Source organism: Eupeodes corollae, chromosome 1, assembly GCF_945859685.1.
Source record: "Eupeodes corollae chromosome 1, idEupCoro1.1, whole genome shotgun sequence".
Classification (NCBI taxonomy): Eukaryota; Metazoa; Arthropoda; class Insecta; order Diptera; family Syrphidae; genus Eupeodes; species Eupeodes corollae.
Window position 1 is genome coordinate 214,371,894 of NC_079147.1, and position 20,259 is coordinate 214,392,152.

Here is a 20,259-nt window from a genome sequence, read left to right on the forward strand (position 1 = left end):
AAGAAACATCCTCAGTTGCATTTCCTGCTCTATGAATTTGCATAGAAATTTCTTGAACAAAAAACAAGTATACGCCAGAGTGACCCATAATAATACGTTTTTAAAATATACGAAGAGTTTTATCCTCACTTCGATTGTCGAATGCAAACAAATCTTATATGCACATAATTTAATTTTAGGGGATTTTTGGGTCATACGAATAAAAACCTCAGTTTCTCAGAGCAGGTTTTCTTTTTGGTATTAATAAAACAAGAATTTTTTAGAATAAGCAACTGCCAAGCTTTATGAATCTACTTTGAGGACTCGCTTTATTTTATTTATTATTTTGACCATCGCCTAAAATAATATGAATCGTGTTTTTTTCCTAATTTTTTTTTTAAATTCATAAATGCATAAATTAAACAAAAATCAGTAATTAAATAATAAGCATTAAATTCCTTCACGCTCATCATCATCCATTCAAAAATAAAAGTAAACAAAATAATATACACAAATTGTTTTATTTTATTATTATTATTATTTTATTTTTTATGTATAAAAGAATTTATAATTTAATTGTTATGACATTTGACACACAATTAAATTGGAAGGAATTATGAAAAAACGATTATTAATTGAGCAAAAGCAGCAAAAGCTGCTCGACTTCACTTGTCATTATTTTCTCAGAAAATATGTTTCTATTAAATTCATACTCTTTTTGTCATTGCTATGGAAATGGATATACTCGCGTACATAGGCTTAGTACGTGCTCAACTGATGATGTGCCACCCACAATTTGTGTCTGGATAAATATAAAACGAACATCAGGCACTTGCGACTTGCGAAGCGCGTTTAAACGCTTAAAAAGGCTTCATAATTACAAAACACAAACTGACAGCTTAGCATGAAATCAAGTCACATTTTGTTTTCGTTTTTGATTTAAGATGAAAATTCATTGACAATAATTATGTTAAGAGTTGAAATTCATTAGACGAAAACAAAATGAAAATAAATAATTTTTGACACAATACAAAGTGGTTTAGCACTTTAGTGTGAAAATCGGGGAAAATTATAAAAATATTCGCAACGAACGAAAGTGAGTTGAGTAGAGCAACATTATCGCCAGATGGCTATTACTCTGCAGGTCTAGAAACTTTATGTTTTGTTTCATCGGTTTCAGTTTCAATTTCAAGTAATTTTTATTTTAATACAAGCCGGCGCAAAATATTATTAACATTCTGTTCTATGGGATTGTAGTTTAGTTTATATATGTATTTGTATACACTTTTTTGTTTTAAATAAATTGTGAAACAAACAAAAACAATGGTAATTATACGATTATGTAGATAATTTATGCCCAATAAAATAAATTTTAATGACGCTTGTTTTTTGGTGTTTTGCTTTTTTTCAGTATAAACATATTAGCTACATTTTTGATGGGGCCGACTTAAAATAAATTTCCTTATCAGAGTGCCGTTTGACACTGAAATACACACATGTGTACTATGAACTTGCGTAGAAACGCAAATTATTTAGAGTAGAAATATCTAGAATAGAATTTTAATTGAATTATAATTTTGAGCAGTTTGTTAAAACTGAACTTTAGTTCGACATAAGACCTTACCTGCGTTTTATTTTTCCTAAACCTAAATAATTATCATATGACTTCTTTTTGTTTTAGTAAATCATTTAGTTAACATACATTTGTAAGACCTTTGAAGTTGCAGTTTTTTGTTTACACTATCAGATCTTTGCGTAAGCAAGCTTAATACAAAGTATGTATGACCAAAGAATTGGTAACACAAAAAGTGTTCATCTGATTTATTGCTAAGACCAGTGTAAGTAGTTTTTAAAAAGTAAAACGAGCTACAATTATAAATACGGTTTAAAAATACAATAACGTAGAATAGAACATAATTCAATAAAAATATAAGTGAAATAACAGATAAATGCATACAATACTAGCGGCCCGTCCCGGGCGATATTTAAGTTATAAATATACTAATTTAAACGACCATGAATCACTTAATCAGAAAAATTGTTTATTCTTATCTTAAAGCCTTCCTGTACTGCACACTGAGTTGGCTGTGGAATTTGTAGGTGGCAACAAAACGTATTGATTTTCAAGAAATCATAAAGGAACTCTTTTCTTAAGTGGATACCAACTATGGAAAAAGTTTGTCCGTGGGATTTATTTATTGTAAGAGTAAAGGATATTTTTAATTCTTAATTCTTTGATCAATAGTCTTGTAATATTACACATATTTGCAGGGCTTACATTTCTTAAAAGCATAACAGGCGTACCTACTTTTAATTAAGTGTGATTCCTAATACTAAAACTAAGTAGCTCTAAAAGGAACTTTTTAAGTGAAACATAAAAATGTGTTCAAAAAAACTCTAAATATTCAATGTCGCTTGCGTCCACTGCGTAAGGAGCCGACCGCGCGAATGAGCCGCGCGGCTACCTAATTCATAATTGTGCACTCGCACACCCTGCACTGTCCCTCTCTCGACAAGTTAGTTACTCGATTTATGTATTTTTATTTTTATTTCATGATATCTTTTAAATGGAATGTGCAATTTCAATAATTCAAAAAGTAATAATCAGGTATTGAAACAGTCTTGAATGTTAAATTATTTATTTGGATACAAATTTATAAATGGTATCGATAACATAGTCTGATTTTAATCGGCATTTCTATCAATTTGTTAAATGTAAAAAAGTAGATATAGTGATGTAACTACAATAGTAAGACATATGGTCTGGTGAAGTTTTTTCTAGATATTGATATATTCTATAATATTTTCCAACATTTGTTTGTCCTATCATTAATACTCTTCGCAGCGTATGCGATGTAAGACATTTTATTTCTAATTTTTGTAACACCTTCGGTTGGTTTTAATAGGAATTTCTTAAGATTTCTGAAGTAATCTGGTACTTTCTAATGAAAAAAGAGTGATTAAAATCGGTCCAGTACTTTTTGAGTTTATAATATTAGTGTAGATAGTGTAGATTGGTGTTTGGGAATCAGTTGTAGCTATCATAGAAATCAATCCGGAAACAAATTTTAATGTTTATTTGACTGTGTTTCCTTTTTCTTTAACGTGTTAATTATACATAAATTCTATTTTAAATGAAAATTTATGTTTCCATTTTTCAACGAAAATTAAATTTCCTGAGAAGCTGATTCTTTTATGTCTAAAACTAATCGTTCCTCTCAATTGTGGTTCAACTACACACAATCCAAATTACGGATTTTAATCAGAAAAAAAGAGACGATGGATTTCTATCAACAAATAGTTTTTGATGAGACACATTTTTAATGAAAGCTATAAACCACCTATCAAACACTTTTCAATGATAGGTTTCAATGATGGAAACCAATGATTGCTACAACTGGCCCCTTTATATATCTTTAAAAATATTCTTACGAATAATAAAATCAGTTTTTAGTTTATATTTAAAGTTTAAGACATGCAAATAAATTGTCATTAATGCCATAATAAATGTTGGAAAACATTTATTTAATGTAAATTCTAGATTTTTTGGTTAGCTCAATCATTGTAGATTAAACTTATGAAACATTTGAAGAAGCTTTCATTGATGTTCATAAGAAGAAAGGTTTTAAGGATTAGACCGAACAGCTAACATCATATTCTGTGAACGTAGTTCACACCTGAGATACTTTATACTAGTTATATAGACCAAGAGCAACGTAATGACCTTGTAATTCTTTAGACCCTAACATACTCGTTAAGCTTTACTAATTATCAAATTAAAATGATATGTGATCTGAGACTTGAATAGTAATAATGTCTTTTAGTTTTAAGTTTATATTATATTTTATTACTGTTTTTACCATAAGCAATCAATTTATTAAAAGTAATGAAACTCCAAGATATTTAAAACTATAAACGTGCTGTATTGAGTGCCGCTATGTTTTATAATCAAGTATTTGATCTGGTTAAGATTTAGGTCCTTCTTTTTTAACCAAAATTGTTAAAACTGTTATTATCCTCTTGGAATGGTAAATGATTGTTTAAGGATCTTAAGCTTTCCAAGATTTTCACAAAGAAAAATGGTTACATAATTTATAATTAAGTTAAAGAGTAGTGGTCTTCAATTATTACCCTAGGGAGCTCCTGACTTGGCAATAAAAGGGTTGGATAAAGAGCTTCCGAATTTAACTTTATATACTTTTTTTTTTAAATACGAACAAATTTATGAGATATCATGAACAAATTGGTTAAACGCTGTAGAATAATCAGTGTAAATACAGCCGAGCTCTTGACTGAGTTCTAGGTTATCCAAGCAGGGGTTCAAAAAAGCAAGTAAATAAGTTATTACCGATCGTTTTCATTTTAAGAAACCATGTTCTTGATTTCATGTAATATTATTGCAGCTGAAATAAATACTATAAAAAAAGTTATTCAGAACGCTAACTAAGACAACTAATAAGTAAAAGGTCTGTAATTATACTTCGTTAAATGTGAGACTTGTCATCCTTTTAAAATATTTCCAAATGGTTGGAAATTTACTTGAACTTTACGACAATGTAAGGTATTTCATCAATCATATTTAAGTAAGGTCAAGTAATGCAATGTCTTACATCATTTGAACATTATTACACTTGTTCTGTGGACATTTTCAAAAGTATAGGAAGACATTACCTGTGTTTTTTTTTGGAAAATCTATCAATAGTATAGTAGGATTTTACATGAATAACAAAAACAATATCCGCAGAATGAATACTACCGATAAAAGTTAAAGTAGAATCTTACTACGGATGGGTTTTTGCTATTTATACGAGTCTCGAATAGACCTTATGTGATTTCGTTCTCAAATGTTGGTATTGCATTTTTATCTCGATGGCTGTGTTCGTTAATTAGTTGTGCATTCGGATTCACATGCTTTCCATTGGGGAAAAAAATCAATCTGTTACTGTTAATATTATTTAGTTTTGTTAATGAAAATGTCTCAGTTTAGATTAAATAAATCTTTTTGTTGTTTCCACCGCACAAGAAGATTCAAAAATGATTAAGCTTGACTGCACTTTTTAAAATGCAAATAGTGCTTCGATGTCTCTTATGAAGTGCAAGTGAGATAGTTGGTTTCGCGTTAAACAAGAATAATTCAGCACCTTATAAGAATATGCTACCTACTCCATGTTTGATTAAAGCAAAACTATATTTTTTTGTACACAAACATGCAAATAAACAGACCATAATGCATTATCTGGAGGAGTTCTCCACAAAGGTTTTTCTTATCGTATCAAGCTCATTTCAACTCGATTCAGGTATATACATACACATGTTAATGTCTTCGAACAAACCCCCTTCTTGAAACTTTTTTTTAAGTCAAATTGGTTGGTTAAAACTTTGAAATCGACCGCCAAGTATAAAATTTCCATATGTTTTCTTACCATTTATTTTTGAAAATTATAAATTTTATTAGTTTTTTTTTTTTAATTTATTTTCACAAAACTTTCTTCTTTTTGTGTTTATTTCATTATTATTCTGACAAGTCTTCTTTCAGTTGTACCAATTTTTAAATACAAAAATCTTGCTACTGTCGATTGGTTTTCTTGGGAATTTTCTGCTATACTATTTATAGAATGCCAAAAAAACAAGGGTATTTTTATCTTTTTTTACGTTACAAATTTCTTGAGTACTATCTAAGTCATCTTTATTATGAGTAAAATTAATAGCTGCTAGATTTCGTTTTTGTATTGATGAAATTTTTAAACATTGTGCTTAACTGCTTTATTTATTATTTATTTATAATTGGAGAAACATTTAAGCTCTTCAAAAAAGGGTAATTTACATTTAACGATCTTCAGGGGACACGTTTTAAATGAGAATTCTTCAAGTCCTGTTTATTATATTTCGAAGCATTTTAACCTCTTTCGTATACCATAGATGACCAGAGCTAGAATATTTGGATTTTATGAGAACGAAGCAGTTTTAACTGATTTGTTTTACCTACGGAAAGTATTCTGGATAAGCATACATTATATAAATGTTTAAACATATTTTAAACTAATTCAAGACTAAATTTCTTGGATTAAAGTCAAGTATTAGCTTTTTAACTAGAACTCTAAAGCAATAATGAAGGCGATTTAGGTGCATTTGTTTGACATTACCACAGAAAGTTTGTTACTTTTCGGAAAATTACTATCCTTTGATCATTTGGTATCCAAGGAACATTTACTTTAAAATAGAAAATAGCAGACATCATTTAAGTTAAATTATTTCTTGTAACTTTTGACTTGGATTATCAGTACAATAGTAAATTTACCAGTTAAAACCGTGTTCCCTAGTACTGCTCAATTTAATCACAATGAACTCAATCCTAGACGCCCTTCGCTTAACGATGAATTTGTGGAGATTAGGCCCAAATAAATTTTCTTATGTAAGATGAATCTACAATTATATTTTATAGGTTTTTAAGCGGAGTGTTAAAAAAGTTTAAAAAAGCTCATGGGAAAATGAATTAATAATCTTGGAGAACATATATAAAAACTTCAAAACCATCTAAAATACAATATGGATCAGATGTCTAAACCAGAATAGTTAATTTTAAACTAGAGACAAGAAAGTGCTATAAAAGTTTCGAAAAACAATATCATTTACCTGCTTTTTATGGGTTTAGATTTGAAAATATTCGATCTTAAAAGTTATTTATAATAAAAGTACATCATTACCTAAAACGTGAACTTTTCTGGGTTTAGAGATATTCGATTTACAACAATGACAAATTTGAGTTGTCATAGTTAAGGTGGATATATCAAAGGTCACCCTCATAATAAAACCGAATTTGTGAGTCCCTATCAAAGCCACGTATTCAAGCCAAGCTTAAGAGTTTTTTGAACTGAGTTAAGAATTTTGCCCGTTTAATTGAAACCTGACAAAACTCTTTCAATACTTTCTTTTTCATTGCCCAAAAATATCGACGACACCAAATTTGTATGCATAAAATACTTTCCTTCAACAAAAAAGCTAACACATTTTATAATCTAATGGTAAATTAATTGAAAAATTGCATCTTTGCAGATGTAAATACCAACAATCAAAAAAACAATTTTAAAGAGATAAAATATTTTAAAATCTCAAAAGTAGGCATTTTATTATGCAAACGCGATGCGACGTTCTTTATGTTCTTTTTTTTTTGTGTTTTCAATTTCATTCACCGATTCAAAGACGGCAAATTTAGCGTAGGTACTTTACGTTTCGAAAATAGAATTTTCATTTTTCATGAATTAAAAATTCGATGATATATAAATAATTTATGTTTCTTCTTTTTTCATTTTCATTTTCATTTTCATATTGAATTTTGTATTTGTTGCCGCGTTTTTTTTTTCGTCACCGCATCGTCGTCGCGTCGCGTCGGCAACGATAGAAAATTCATTGAACGCGTGACAGAGAGCGATGTGACAAATTTGCATGTGATTGGCATGCAACATAAGGTGATGCTTTTCTAATAAAATTGACGTTGACGTTGTTATTTAAATATATATAAAAATATACTCGTGTATATTTCAGTGCAGAAAATCTGCCGCAAATCTTGTAAGGAGATGTTTTTTTATATTTATTTCCATAATTGCATATTTTAGAAATGGGAATTTCAATGAGTGTCTTAAGATGATGAGTTATAAAAAAATCCTTGTAATCACAGCCAAACAACTGTCAGTGGCAAATTAAATAAATAAATGATTCAAACAAAACTACTAGAATGAATGAAATCACTCCACAAGAAATAATCCAGAAAACAAAATGAACTCCTAATCCCAATTAGTGTTTTATTGCATTTTAAAATTAATCCCAAAATTTGAAAATGAAATAAAAAATCTAACAGATTTCATTTCATAAGTCCCTAAAAAGAAATGAAATAAGTCTCCAACTCTAAGAATTGTCTTTCTATTTTATTTATTTTCCAGTGCGCTTTTCATCATGAAATAACTTCCCAAAAAAGCATGTATTAAATCCCTAACAATGATTGTTATTTCTTGGAGAGATATTTTACGGAGCCGCTATTTAATTCTCTTATAAGCCTTTCTTGCTAAAGGTGGCGCTACAGTCAAATCTAAGCTAGGGCCTTACTCATTAACATTAACTTTTCCATCTAGCTCGGTCCCTAGCTAATTGTGTATAAAGTGACGAACTCTTATTCGGATGAGGGAACTTTCCTCTTGAGTGTGCTCCACTTGATCCGTGAACTTCCTTTACTTCGCTGTCTTGTAGACATGGCTTCGAAGGCTTTCCAGACCGAAGCACAGTTGGTTTCCATGCGTTCTACGTGATACAGCAATCTCAGGCGTTTGAATTTTATTCTTCTGGCTAAATCTATGACGTCGTAAGTCTATATAGCTTGTCGTTCATCTTCTCCTCCACTCGCCTTCTATACATAAGGTGCCGAGGAACTTTTCTCCAAAAGGTGCTTTCATCCACGTCCAAGCTTCTGTACCGTACATCAGCATAAGGATATGCTGCCATTGGTTGTCCCAGAAAAGGCTTTGCTACTCAGTTTCTTTCTAAGCCCAAAGAAACAGCAGTTAGCAAGAGTAATTCCTTAAAATTTCGGTGTTGTAGATTCTATCTTAATGACATCGCTATAAACCCATTTTTGTATCCTCTAACACAATACTTACAAAAGCTCTATTGACATCATACTGAGTGTCATCAGCATATGCGAGTAATTGGACGGACTTTTGAAAGGTAGTTCCTCTAGGGTTGCATTGGAGCCTCGCGCTGTTCTTTTTTGTCTAAGGCTTTTTTGACATGAAAAGGATCGGTTGAGTTGTTTTCAACCTTAATCCAGAGATACCAAAACTAGGCATGGCTCTATACGGTTCGTCCCTATAGATGGTATCATATGCGGGCTTGAAATTGATAAAAAGGTGATGAATGTCTATTTGATGTTCTTGATTTTTTTGCAAGGATCTACCATAACTTGAATATTTGAAGGACTGTGAACTTTCCTGGTTTAAGAATACTGATAAACATCTTTCAGTTGAGTAGACTGGATTCGTCTACAGTTGGTAGAGTTAAGAGGGTCTCCGATTATCAATATCGGGCAAACAATACTGAGATTCCATTTATCGTACATTCTTTCCTTTAACCATATTTTACAGATATGTTGATACATGCTCCTAATATCTCCAGCCCCTTTGAAAAGCTCAGCATTTCGGTTATCTGCTTCTGCGGATTTGTTAGATTTCAGCTAAATAAGCGGAAAAATTCGACTTAATAGGGAAGAGCTCCTATTTGTTTTTATTGCTTCTAACACAATTAAACAAAATTGTTTTCTACAATATTCCAATTCTTGAATTAATATTTTTGAGTGTTATGCATCGATAACAAACGAAACTTTTTGAGGTACATACAACAATTAAACTCTGCTTATAGATTGATCTTTTTCATCAAATTAAATCAAATTCAATCAAAGTTTTTGTTTCTTCCCCAAAATTCTATTGTTACTTCGAATTGTCAAAATCTGCCTAACCTGTCCCAATCAATCCCCCATCTTAATTCATCAAACAAAAAGTCTTTTAACATAAAACCAATAAAACAAAAAACTTTTAAACTATTGAATGCCTAAATTTCTTTTTTATCTTATAAGCTTTTCATTTAGCCAAAATATACAAAATCATTTTAACTTTTTTTATAAATCCTAATCCTTCAAATGAAAAAAAAGGAAGAAACAAAAAAGTTTGACGAAGAAATTAGGAAAGGATTAATAAATAAATAAATCCTTCCATGCACACATCGATAGAAGGAAAAAATCTTTACTAAAGATTGAATATATAGGTTTTGTCCAACGTAGTCAAAAGGATATCCAGTCAATCACATTAACGAATTAAACAATCCACCAAGCAAAGCAAAAGTAAGGAGAAGGAAATGCCAATCAAATGACAGGATATCGAAAGACAATAAAATTCACAGAAAACAAAAGAAGTTCATGTTAGATGAGGACAAGACGAAAGCTGAAAAGGACGAAGAAAAAGCAAAACCAAAGGACTTGGACTATATTCTGTCCTATTCTTCGAACTGCACTATACACCGACGAAGCTTCCAAATCGGTTTCTATAAAGTATAGCTACGTAGGTACGAGAAGGTACTATGTTTCTGGATCTTATTGATCTCCATTTCCATCCATTTGTATATTCTCCTCAAACTAATGGCCACAGTTAGAGACCTGACTTCTGCACTAACTCAGACTCAGGACCAATTTACCACAAAGAAGAAAATATTTACTCGTATATAATCCCTTTTAACCAAAAGAGGGTATTATTTATACCAACCCCCTGGTCCCTGCTGCTTCACAAAAAACATGGGTACCTGTTCGTTACAATTGCAATCAATTTAGGGAAAGGAAACGCAAAGGGAATCCACTTTAATTCTCCTTTTTTCTTGATTCGAAAAGTAAAAAGGAAAATAAAAGAAGCAAAGTTTCCAATTGAGTGAACGATCACAATGGTCCTTATGTAGTACGAGTACCTAGAGTTTGTTAACTTGGCTTAAAGGGATATGAATGATATCCTGCGATTATGATACAAAAACATACAAAACGAGAATCTATAGAATAAAAGCTTTTTATGTTTTTTTCTCTTCTCTGATTTTTCTTTTTCTTCTTTTTCGTGTTTTTTTCTTTCAAAAGAGATTATGTGATCGAAAAGTTGTCTGCGTTGCGTGTTGCATGAATTTGTAAAGGAAGAAACTTTATATGATGGATGAAAAAGAAGAAGGAATATGAAAATGTTTTACTTAAAGAATTAAAGTCAATTTAGCCTGCCTGCATAGCTGTGTTATAGGTTGTTAAAACTTTAAGAATAGTTTTTCTAAGGCAAACGAATGACAACTCAATAAAATAATTTTTAATCGGAATTGCAGTTAGGAATACGTTAAGGGTTAGAAGTTTGCAATACATGACATTATACGGTGACGTGACAGATTTATTTAAATTTATTCAGTTTTACTAATCTGGAGAACTTTGTTAATATATTTAAGAAAAGCTTTAACATTATTTGCTTAGATGTTCTTAGGCATTGTGTTCAAATGGATGGAGTTTTTATCTGGGTACAAATTTAACCTGATGTGTCAAAAAACGATTTTAATCAAACTTACCTGATTAGATATGTGTCTGGGGATTAACGTCTGAATGTGAAGAATGGATATTTTCTGAAACAATGAAAATATCGATTAACTAAGATGGAGAAATCATATAAGGACACAAATTGTATATTATTATATTGATGATGCATGGGATTAGGAAATGTATTAAATGTGGAAAAAGTATGGAAAGAATGAATTAAAAAACAAATTTCAATATCAAAAATAACTTACTGTGATTCAATAACTTTGGTGGGTTAAAATAAACTCAAGAACTTAAAATTCTTAATTAAAGAATGTCATATGGAGACCAGCTATGCAAGAATTTATATTCAAAGCAAAGTGTTGGCTGAAGTCCATTTTGTTAACAAAACATAACGATTAAAATCATACACATATACAAATTGCTGACACAAGACGAAATTTTCATCAAAAATTTAAAATTAATTGTTGGTTCAAACATTTAAATGTAGTCACTTTAAAAATATCTCAGCCATAACTTGAATAATGTTCGTTTTTAAAGTTCAAGAATTAAAGGTATATCGCATGATCTTGGTTGCAAGTTAATATCGTCACGACAAGAAATTACGCGGCCAGGAAATGTCTTTTCGAAGAAGTAAGGTCATTTTCGAAGAAGTAAGGTCCGATTATGTGGTCGAAGATATTAAGAGGTTCAAAAGCAGAACAAAGTTCGAAAGTTTTATGAGCAGGTGAAACGGTATTCACTAGTCCATAAACCTAGAACCTAAGTCTTCAAAGACTAAATTGAAAAAATCATGGTGGAATTGCAGTCAATGCTGAGGATAGGAAGGACCTTTTCTGTGGACTGTATAATGGCGACGACGAACCGAATTCCGCTGTCAGGCAGGATGATCATTTCAACATAGACGACGAAAGCCAACAATCCCGTCCTCCCGACTTAGACGAAGTAAAGATTGCCATATCTAAGCTGAAGTTTAACAAAGCCGCTGGAGCAGATGGCTTAAATGCCGAGCTCTTAAAAACAGCTAGAGATAATTTGGTTAGGAGCAACTTATCTGTAAGATATGGTCCATGGTTTGCCCCATTCCAAAAAAAGAAACCCTTAAAACTGCATCAACTATATAGAAATCTTCTCTATAGTAATATGTAAAAGTCTAAAGCCTATCGTCAATAACATAATAAGTCATGATCAGTGTGTTTTTAGACCAGGAAAGTCCACAGTCGATCGTGGAAAAAACCCAAGAACACCAAATCGACACCCACCATCTTTTTATCGATTTCAAGGCCGCATATGACAGCATCTACAGGGACGAGCTGTGTAGAGCCATGTCTAGTTTTGGTATCCCTGCCAAACTCGTCCGTTTGTGCAGGATGACCATGGAAAATTCACGCTGATTCATAAAGGTTAGAACCAACTTAACAGAACCTTTCTATGTCAAAAAATGTTTTAGACAAGGTGATACGCCGCCGTCTTGTGATTTTTTTACATCGTAAATAAATAAATTGGGTAGCGCAACATTCCGTTGAGAACTAGGGCCTAGTGACTTACAAGTCTCAACCATTCCTGTGGGCGAGTACCGTTGTCAGGAATGGAGGGGACCTACAGTTTTAAGCCAAATCCGAACGGCTAATTTGAAAAGGCACTTTTCATGACAAGAATTACTCTTGGTGAATTTGTCAATTCCTCGCAAGAAACATTACCCGCGAAAAAAACTTTAAATGACATAGGCCAACGCACTAACCATCAAACCACGGGTACTACTTTTCTTTTTTACATCGTACATTAGCGGCCCTTTCTTTCAAAACTCTGTCCAATTACTAGCATATGCTGATGACATTGACATAATCGGAAGAATTCAGTGTGATGTCAATGAGACTTTTGTGAGTATTGAGGCAGAGGCAGCAAAAATGAGAGCAAAACAAAGTACATGCTGTCGTCAAGAAAGGACTTACAATAACGTCACACATCGACAGACGTAACTTTGATGTACGCAAAAACTTCATATAATTAGGCTCCGCTATTAACGCAGAAAACAAGACCAGCGCTGAGATCAAACGAAGACTAACTCTTGCTTACCGCTGTTTCTTTGGGCTAAGAAAGCAATTGAGTAGAAAAGTCCTCTCTCGAAGGACCAAAGTGTCGCTATATAAGACCCTCATCATCCCTGTCCTGCTATACGGTGCAGAAGCATGGACTATGACAAAAGCGGATGAAAGCATCTTGGGTCGTATCGAGAGAAAACGTGCGATAGGTAATTTATCCAATTTAGTAAATATCAGACTTTAAACTGAAATAAAATTGGTTCAACATCTCAGTTTGACAGATGTCGAATTCTACCCCTATACTTTTGAAACATCCTATCTACCATCATGTCCCTTAAATAGATAACACTGGTCGATAAAATCAATTTTTTAGTTGGTGATTTTGTAAAGGATTAAGATATCCTGATTTTGAAAATCACCCTTTAAATTGTTGCTATATCAGGTTTTAAAATACGCCATCCTAAAAATTATAAAGACAAAAAAAAACGGATTTTCTAAAGCTCAGTTAAAACACAACATATCCCCTAACTATATTCTTTGCAAAGTACAAACTCAGAAATACACGTTTTCAACATTATCTTTTTCAATATATTTCAAAAACTTGTAACGAATTCGGAACAACTTTAAATTTTCTTTTATACTGTCTTGCGTTGAAAGAGCAGCATTTTTTTGATGGTAAAAATATTCTCAAGACCATATCATCAATACTTGACTTTGTCCTTTTTCAACATGATCTTGATTATTTTCCAGCTTGGAGTCTTCAAAACTGATATTACTACTGCCAAGTTAGAGTCAACCACTTTTTTAATGTTAAGGCTCCCTGTCTCTACTTTATGCGCAATGAAACTATACATATGTACTGTTAATAACTTCATTCGCAACCTTGGTATTTTATGTGACCATGAGCTTAATTTTCTCTCACATAAAAATATCATATCATTCTCAAATCTAAGTAAATACTTGGTTTCGTTGAACGTTTGCCTTGTGATTAAACATTCCTTAGACTTTCTTCTTTGGACCCACGTTTAAGCATGCTCCACAATCGATACAAGACCTCAAATATAGAATTCGTGAAAACAACATACAGCCTCAAATTTGCCAGTCAGTCATTGAAAATATTCCTGACCATATTTATTTACAATGAATCAAACATTCACTGCTTTTTCTTCAAAATACTTCTTTAAAAAACAAAATGCAAGCTTCATGTTTTATATTTTAGAAAATAACTCATCAAAAAAGACCAAATAATTTATTAAAAAACATTAGCAAACAAATCAAAAGCTCATAAAACAAATGCTTTTTCTCAACTCCTCCCTTGTGTTTAAAAACATAAAATAAAAACAGCACAAAAAAAGATTTGGTAATAAAAATTAAGAAAGAATTCAAAACTACCTCTACAATAATCTTCAGCTGTCACATTTAAATTGAACTAATTTATTATTTGAACTTATTGAAACATTATTTGGCTCAGATATATATTTCAATATTCATAATAAATCTTTAAAGTGAATGTAAATAACTTTTATACATACTAGAAGGAGGTATTATAAATATATACATACAAATGATTCATAGAAAGCAAAAGAAAATTAATTACAATATTAATCTTTTGACAGAAAGAAAATATTATTGTTCTCTGAAAACGACCAGAATTGGATACAGTTGTATTCAATTGGAGAATTATTTCGAGTTTCTTTTGAATCAAACTTTTAGCCATATTTTGGCTGATATTTTGACGTTCGATTTCACCTGCCTTTTTATTTTTCTATATTGAATCATTGAAATTTGTGTTATTCAAAACAACTTCAATAATCTGAGGTGAGAGAATAGTCACAAAGACAGGCGGAAACACTTCAAATTACAATAATTTGTCTATGTAAAATTTTTGAAATCAAACCGAACATTATTTGATATCTTTTTTCTTTTTGTTCCAATAGTTTTCTTTTTTAATATTGAAATTTTGAATTTATTATCAAATATTTTAATTTAACGCGTGGCAAAAAACAATTTATTTCCCTAACTCATTTAATAGTTGTTTTATTTTTGTTAATCTTATTTTTCAAAATTTCTTTACTTACTTCTTTTGGTTTTGAAATTATTTATTTTCGTGGAAAATTCTAAGAAGAAAAATGAACCGGCTGATTCTTTTAGATATCGTTCCAAACAATTTATGATTTGATATCTTTAAATGTTATATAAATTGTTTTTGTTAATAATATTTAGACTGTTTAGCTATAACGAGAAGTAGCTGGTTGCCGAATTTGTAGTAAAATGTATGTATGTATGTTTTAATAGTTCATTTACTGCATTAAATAATTGTATGTTTTTGCAAAAATCATCTAATTTTTACCATTCACTATAATTAATCATTGGAGGTTTAAAGGCTAAACTTGAGTAGCCTGCTGATATATGGTCAATATGGTCATCTTGCAAGGCTCTTGTGTTAATTTTTAAAAATTACTAAGACAAATACGTTCAACAAATATTCCAGTATTATCTGCCACCAGTTCCCTAAAGATATTCTAATTTGTCTGCCAAATTGATTTAATTGAGCATGTCTAACTCTGGAGAAAAAATAACCAAATTGCATTTGAAAACAAGACTTCCTTCAATTTTAAAACACAAATATAATTATTTTTAGATTCCCCATTTCCATATAAACACAGTCCGCAATCGATTGTGTTTATTCAGTAATAGAATTTTAACGCCATCTACATATAAATAAACACAACAAAGTGAGCTCGGGAACTCATATGAGTAAACTCAAACAAATTAAAAACAAAAATAACAGAAATACTAGCATTTTGTTTAGATAGAAAAAATATTAGCTTTTATCGTACGTATATTGTTGGTTAATTGATTGGTATTTCAAAACAATAATAATTGTTTCCAGAAACTTGTGGGAGATTTAAGAACTAAAACAATTTAGAGACTGCTCTGCAAAATTATGAGCGTTGCGTACTTGGAAAAAAATATACTTTCATAAACAATTCAAGTTCAATTTTTGAACAATTAGACTTTAATGTATTTTGAAGTATGGCATCGAAATTATACCTTTGGTCTGTCATAAACGTCTTTTGATAAAATAAACTTATCGAATTTATTAACATCTTTAAATAGCTATGAATTTTTTTTTGAATTTGTAACAATCTTTTGAATAAATAAATTTGACAGCTGATAGTTAAGGGTAATTCAAAAAATTATTATTTTTAAGTGAGAACAAATATTTGAACATGATTGAAATTGTGTATCACCATCTGTTTCTGAATATGAACTTTCTTTAAAGGTTTTAAAAAGTAAGCAATATTAACGAAAACGAGAAAATAATGTCTAAACATTTCAAGGATAGTTGACAAAATAAAACTTTGAAAGAATTGCATTAAGAGTAACATACGAAGAATATATTTTTTGAGCCATGGCATCCATTTTAATGATTCAACAATATAAATCGAGCTGTCTTTAGTATAATGAATGCTGTTCCAATAGAAGGTTTCATTTTGTTAGTGAAAAAAAAAAAGAAAAATTGATGGATGGAAGCTTGTCTTTTTCATCAAATTTTAAATGACCATTTCGATCATTTGCAGCTTTAGCAATGTTTTTGTTTAAGTGTTGTTGAATCGATTGTAGAGCATTGCAGTGGAGCTTATCTTTCAAAGAAATAAGTCGAAGGTATATATTGCAATTGTGATCATCTCTTTTTGAAAATAACACGGTCTGGAAAATTTCTTTCAAAACAGATAAATGTGAATTTTTGTACCACTTTTAAAATTAATTTCAATATTTTTAGTGCGTTTTTGAAACGTGTATTGTTGCATTTTTAGTGAAAGCGTTATTTGTATTTATCAGATATCAAAATATAACAGCTTTGAAAGTGACTTCACATATTGCACATGATCCTCCAACTACGATAAGAACTTCTAAATTTCATACTTTCCAGATAAGGCTTTTCGGGAAGACGAATCATTTTTTTGTAAAGGGTGACTTTTTAGCTATTATCTTTTTGGCAACATTGGTTTAAACAGCTGACGCACGTTTCGTGTTTTGTTTCACTGTCAAACATCTTCAGTTTGGTCTATAATTTAACCATGAATCGAACGAACAACGCTTGCAAATTATTGAATTTTATTATAAAAAAACGTATTCTGTTAAGAAATTTCAACGCTCGCTTCCTACCGACAAATTGTGTTCAGCGACGAAGCTCATTTTTGGCTCAATGGGTACGAAAATAAGCAGAATTGTCGATTTGGGAGTGAATATCTGCCAGAAGCATTGCAAGAGCTACCAATGCATCCAGAAAAAGTCACAGTTTGGTCCGGGTTTGGGCTGGTGGGATCATTGGTTGGTACTTTTTTAAAGATGATGCATAGTAACGTTATTGTGAATGGTGAGCGCTACCGTGAGATGATATCCAACTTTTTTTTGCCCAAAATGCAAGAGCTTGATTTGCATGACATGTGTATTCAACAAGACGGTGCCACATGAGACGCAGCACGCGCCACAATGGACTTATTGTGAGGCGAGTTTGGTGAACATTTTATTTCACCTTTGGGACCGGTCAATTGGCCGGCCAGATAGTACGATTTACGCCCTTAGACTATTTTTGTGAGACTATGTTAAAGCTCATGTCTATACAGACAAGCCCGCTTCAATTGATGCATTGGAAGACAACATTGATACCGGCCGAAATGTTGGAAAGAGTATGCCAAAATTGGACTAAGCGGATGGACTATTTGAGGCGCAGTCAAGGTCAACATTTGCATGAAATAATCTTCAAACATTAAATTATATGGACCGTACTATCGATTCAAAGAAAGATTTCATGCATTTTTCTGAATTTTATATTTTTTTTTGAAAAACTTTTCTATAGCTTTTAAAAATCACCCTAATCAAATGGATTAAAAACTAATGAAGGAGTTGGTGAAGGTCCAAGCTCTGATCGGATGAAACTATGCTCCTTATTCTCTCTTTTTAATGATGGAAGTGTATTCCAGGCAGGACTTTTGGAAATAAAAGCAGTCCGAAAAGAAGTGATACCAAAATCCCATATCTGGATTTTTTCAGATAGTCAGGCAGCTAATAAATTTGTAGACTCTGCTTCTGCACATTCTTACTGCTGATTGTCTCCTTGGGAGATGGCACAGCAGCTAAACTTTCACCTTTGCTTGGTGTCGTGCCGGCCATAGAGACATTTCAAGAAACTGTAAATTAAATTAACGAAAGCAAGCAACAAATCTAAGCGTTTTCTTAATATTAAGTGACTTTTGCAGAAGCTGTATGAACGAGGAAGAGGACAAACTCTTCACCTCCTCTGCACCTGGCCTGTTTTAGCTCATAAACGTAGGATCCACCTAGAAGAATTTATAATGACCTGAATGATCTGAAAGACATTAAAATCAGTTTCATTGAGCTTAGCAGAAAGCCTCAAAATTCATGTTTTGAAAAATATTTTTCTCTATTTTTTTATTTGTAAATTTGATTTGACGTCAAAAATAAATCAACAATTTATCCCAATAAGTTATTCGTTTGAAAAATTAGCAATTTATTTAACTTACCATAAATTTCCGTACCTACTTCCTACTTATGTCTAAACAATACAAAAAAAATGTACTAAAAATTATATTAATATTTTACCTATAAATTAATAACTGATCAAATTTATTTAATTTTTTGTTGTTTTGGAAAATTGCCAAAAGTTCAAAGCCTTTAATTTAATAAACTGGCGATTGATTGGCAAACAAAATTACAATAATTTTATGGTTCTTTTAAAATTGTGCAAGAATTCAAATTTGTATTTGTTTTGTTGATTGAATCATAGTCTACACCTGCACTGCATTAAAATTGAGTGCTGGTGGATTTATGTATTTTTGAATCATAAACACGAAATAGATCTGTATACATTCTAACATATTTTTATAAAGTTGTTTGAATTTAGAAATACAGTGAACTCTCTGTTTTCGGTGACAAAATTATTTTTGAATTTTCCAAGTTAGAAGTAGAAAAGATTTCTTGAATTATGGGCTGTTCCATTTTCCTGTTAGAAACTATATCCAAACTCTCGTTGGAATTACTTCAATTACAATTTGATTGAATAATCTTAGCCTGTTCAAGAAATCACATCTCTGAATGAAGAAGTTCTAACTTTAGATCAATGCAGAAGCAGATTCAACGAAATAAATTGTTAAGAAAAATAAAATTAACCAAAACTGTTTTGGTGTACAGAGATTTTACTGTAATTAAGTAATCTATCAAATATTTGTACGATAAAATTAATGTATTTAGTGATGTTCATAAAGGCTGCATTACTCCACTCTAATAAAATTTTCTTTTGAAGAATTAAGAACAACATTTTTCATTAATAAATTTTAAAGCTTAAATATTAAAGCAATAGCCACTTAAAATTATTTCACTTTATATTCCTTCCAAGTATTTAAAATCGACACATATTTTAGATATATTATATTTTTGAAGAACAAAATAATATGTTGACTTCACCGGATGTTTTGTTTAAGAATTTTATTATTTTTAAATGAAATAATAAAATATGTAAGTACATGTGTACATTTATGTAGCAGTTAATACGAGATAAAGAATCGGAAGTCGCGTATTTCAATATGCGTAGATTGTGACAAAAATAAAATATAATAAAAACATGCGAAATTTATAATGATAACATTTTTGTTTTTGCACAAACAACAACAACAAAAAAAAACAAAAATCAAATATATCTTTTATGGTAAACCAGAGCAAATGACAGAATCACAATGAAATTTTAAATTGACCTTGGATTTCGCTTAATGAATTTTGACATTTCTGTATTTCTGTCAAAGGAAGTGGTAATTTGCAATATTGATATGATTATGATTTGTATGAACTTAGAATTGTTCAAAAACATCTTGGAGGAAATATAGAAGACCTTGACATGTCGAATAACTGATATATGAACATATGTCATAGAATATTGCCTTAACCTTAAAATTTTATCTCGTCCTTTTAATCTCTATACCCTATTTCCCTCACCATTAAATGGGCCATTTTAAATGAGTTACGTAATTTAGTCCAATTCATTCATGGTTTTCGCAAAAATATATCACTTCCTCTCTAATTTAAGAACCTTAGCTCTTTCCTCTGCAATTGAAAGTGAAAGTA

General features: G+C 30.9%; 1 protein-coding gene and 1 long non-coding RNA gene across 6 annotated transcripts in view; one reads left to right on the top strand and one right to left on the bottom strand.

Annotated features, from left to right (window-relative positions):
• Positions 1-11,166, bottom strand: part of LOC129939308 (uncharacterized) — a 56,468-nt gene extending 45,302 nt beyond the window's left edge. Inside the window, exon 1 of the long non-coding RNA XR_008780533.1 lies at positions 11,104-11,166. This is a non-coding gene — a long non-coding RNA (uncharacterized LOC129939308). The remainder of the gene's footprint in view (positions 1-11,103) is intronic.
• The window catches only part of LOC129939305 (organic cation transporter protein), an 88,461-nt gene that overhangs the window by 25,149 nt on the left and 43,053 nt on the right, over positions 1-20,259 (top strand). The window lies entirely within an intron of this gene.